Source organism: Hyaena hyaena, unplaced genomic scaffold (assembly GCF_003009895.1).
Source record: "Hyaena hyaena isolate Hyena2069 unplaced genomic scaffold, ASM300989v1 scaffold_573, whole genome shotgun sequence".
In the NCBI taxonomy this organism is placed as follows: domain Eukaryota; kingdom Metazoa; phylum Chordata; class Mammalia; order Carnivora; family Hyaenidae; genus Hyaena; species Hyaena hyaena.
This window is the reverse complement of record NW_024081211.1, coordinates 1,205,269-1,209,270: the sequence shown is the minus strand read 5'-3', so window position 1 is coordinate 1,209,270 and position 4,002 is coordinate 1,205,269.

Genomic DNA, 4,002 nt, shown 5'->3' with positions numbered 1-4,002 from the left:
AGAAATATCATTGTTTCCAATATCAAATGTCACCCCCGACCTCTATTACTTGGAATTCTACCATGCTCTGCATGATTGATAAACCAAGTTTTCTAATAGCCACCACTGAGTTTCTCAGTGATGCTAGAGCCTGTCTCACCAGCACATTCTTGATCACTTAAGTAAATGGGGGTGTCTACCAGGCCCTCCTGGGCAATCTAGTCACCTGGCTGGTTTTCCAACCTTATAGTATTTCCACTCAAGCATACTGACTTTTCTGAACTTTTGATCCCTTCTTGCACCATTTTCCACAGGACACCAGCTATGAGAAGTGTGGTAAGCAAGATTAGACAGACACAGAAGTTGAACTACAGTACAGTTGTAGCAGAAGTTTTAGATCTTACTGAGAGCTTTTGAAATGGGATAGATGTTCAGAATTGTCTATCTTGAAGTAAGGAGAACTGTTCTTTATACCTCAGTATCTTGGGTGTGTGTATATATACATATATATATGTGTATATATACACACATGTACATACATATACATACATACGTACATACACATATATGTGTGTGTGTGTGTGTGTATATATATATATATATATATATATATATATCCCAGAGGAAGGGGCATAAATTTGGACACGGCATCTACCCTGGTTGGGGGCAATTCCCAAAAAGGTTCAGCCAAGAACTTAAACCCATCACCCCTCCCAGCACCTGGAAGAACATTTGTTTAAATCCTGAAGGGGGGCCTGGGCTGTGTGTAACAGAACCCACTACACACTGCACTCAAAGCTGGTCTCTAACATTATGCCAAAACCATCCTTTCCTGATTTTGCCCGGGTTATTTTCCCATCTCAGCTCTTTCCATATAGCTAGCTCCTCATTCTTCAGAATCACTCAACAATCTTCTCTCCTCCCTGACCTCCCTTGGACTACTCTGCTTTTCTGCCTCTCCTGTTTTGCTACCCTAGTCACTTTTATCATCATTTCATCACATTATATTAGACTAATGATTAAAATCCACATTAAATTGTAAACTCCTTGAGGGAAGGGATAATGCTTTATTTTCCCTTATACCTCCAATGTTGGCATGCTTCCTGACATATAACAGGCACTCAGCCAGCAAGATTTATTAAAAGTGTGAATCAGTAAATGAATGAGTTAATAACTTAATGAATGTTCACATACGTTCTCACTTCATTTCCAAAAAGAAGTTGAGGCAGCCAAGTTCCAAAAAACCCAACATACTGCAGCTTATGGAGTAGTAGCTCAAAATATGCAAAATCTGGCAGAAATGCACGTCTCACCCTATGGAATGGCGCGCTATTGGGGTATAAATATGAGTCTTGGAAAAACCCTCATTTCAATGCTACAGATTCCCAGATTGGTGACAGCAGGGTATCTTCTCACAAGGACAAGAGTTCCCAGCCAATAGCACTTTTGAGAATGTGCAAGCAAAGAGTTAACAGTCTCACAGCTGCCTTTCACTGGAGGTGTTAATGAGGTGACAGGGGGGAGAGATTTTAAAATGAAATTGCCTTCACTCATTCCAGTTAAATTCCAGTACAGTGGAAAGACACAAACCTCTTTCCACATGTCCTGTCTCCCTACCCCCATTCTAATGGGGTCTGACCTTAGCTCTGTGGTTGCATGCCTTGGAATGGTCCACTAAGTACATGGAACTGCCCATTTGGTTTCCAAACCTCAGCGTTCCTTAGGGGAGTTACCAAAATTTGGTTACCAGAGATACTTGGGTTAGGGAAAATGATTCAAAAACTAATGTGTGGTGAGACAGAGCTGGGATGTCATCTGTGCAAGCAATCAGAAACTTGGGCATGAAGTCATTCCAACGTACTTTCTGCTTGTTTATTTAGAAATTCTCTGTTTCTGTGGCATGAATCAGAAGTAAAGGATAATATTTTAGAAGGAAAGGATCCCTAAGATACTATCCTGACAGAGCCTTTGAAGAAGGTCCAGAACATGGCCAAAAGACAAGGTCGCCACGCCAGCTGCAAGCTTATATCATCCCACACTACCCCCACCACAAAAAAAGTCAGAGATAAAAGGATGCTCAAGTGAGAGATAACGCAAGGCACACGGATGCTTTAAATTTCCGAGGAGACCACTCCTTCAAGGAAGAGGTGGGTGAACACCCGTATGAACAGAGAGAAGATCACGGTCTAGGGAGTCTGAAAGACATGCTTATTTGAACTGGGCAAGCAATTCACCACAGTGAGTTTCAAGTTCCCATCCATGAAGTAGGGCTAACGATCCCACCTTAGTGAGTCACTGCAAAGTTTCAATGTGGTAAACACCTGATCACATTGCTTATACCTTAGCACAAGGTATAAGATGATGATGATGTTTATTATTATTCTTGAAGAGGAGGAGTATTTTCCTAGGTTTTCTCTAGGCACATTCTCTTTTCATGGAATGCACATGCATAGAACACTCAAATATCCCACTAGCCACTGAGCAGAAGAGACTACTTGATTTTCTCAGACAAGAAATCCTACTTGCTCCACCAGGATGCTTCACTCTGTTGAGAAATTACTGAATCTCTCTCAGCCTTAGTTTACTTACCAATAATATGGGACATAGGAGATATACCTCATAGGGTTTCTATGATTTCAAAAGAGTTAGAAAATATAAAACAACTAGTACAGTATCTGGATCTTAGTAAAGAGTTTTGTTGTGACTGTTTCTAACTTTTTAAATCACTCTCTAATGATCTTAATGGCCTTTATATCGGGATGCTACTGAAGAAGCCCCTGGTTAGGAGCAAGGAAAAAAGGAAGAATACTCCAGTCACTTTAATTATTTGTTCCAGTGACAAACAGCTTCCCATTTGACCCTATTTTCTAGTGAACAGTTTCACATTTCTTGAACAATGTCTATTCCAGTTTCTCACCAACATGTGATAAATGAAATTTTCTCATGGTCATCAAAAATGTTGTACAGTTTAGGAATAGACCAGGGCAGCTGCTGTGCAGATAACATTTAAGCACACTTTACACAACAGATCAAGGTTGCTGAGAAGGAAGTGTATTTACTTTTCCATTTACACAAAACAGAAGCCCCCTACCCCCACCCCCCAAAAAATACAAGGGAAGTTTAGGCTAGCAAAGGAAGAACACTATTTTTTAAAGGATTGATAAATCAGAAAAAGTCTTGTCACATTTTATTTTAATATTTAGAATACTTTCTGTTAGATTGTTCTATGAACCTGAAACTATTCTAAAAAGTTAAGTCATTTTAAAAATAAAAGAAGGAAAATTGGGTCAGTACCAAATTTTCATATTTCATAAGAAAGTATAAGTTCAAATCTGCCTTAATTTTTAAAAAAAATTTTGCAGTATATTTATGTTTTGTACACTTTTTATTCTTCATTTTGAAATATTAGGCAAATGCAATTAATGATAAACAATACCTCAAATAAGAACATTCAAAAAGGTTAGCAAATCTGGTATTTTATTTTGTCCCTTAACAATCCTGTGAAGAAGGTAAGGTGAGCCTATTATTCTCCCATCATCATACAACTGAGACTCAGAGAGATTAACAACAAGACCAGATAATAGTAAGTTGTTAAAGGATTCAAAACTCCCTTCCAGGGGCGCCTGGGTGGCTCAGTATTTGAAGCGTCTAACTCTTGATTTCAGCTCAGGTCATGATCTCACACTTGTGAGATGGAGCCCTGAGTGGGGCTCTGCGCTGACAACACAGAGCCTGCTTGGGATTCTTTCTCCCACTCTCCCTGCCCTTCCTCTGCTCATGCAGTCTCTCTCCCTTCCCCCTCTCCCCAAATAAATAAATAAGCTTAAAAAAACAAAATTCCCTTCAAATCTCCTGACTTCTCACGTCAGCATATCACTTGCTATAGTTCAAACAGAAAGAACATAATACAAGGAATTGCCTACAAACTTGTTGGAAGGGCTGAAGAAACTAAACAGGAGAGAGGCAACATGAGTAGAAAGTGGTGAGTATTCTTGTGGTTAAAGTTGTTGGATGGGGAAAAGA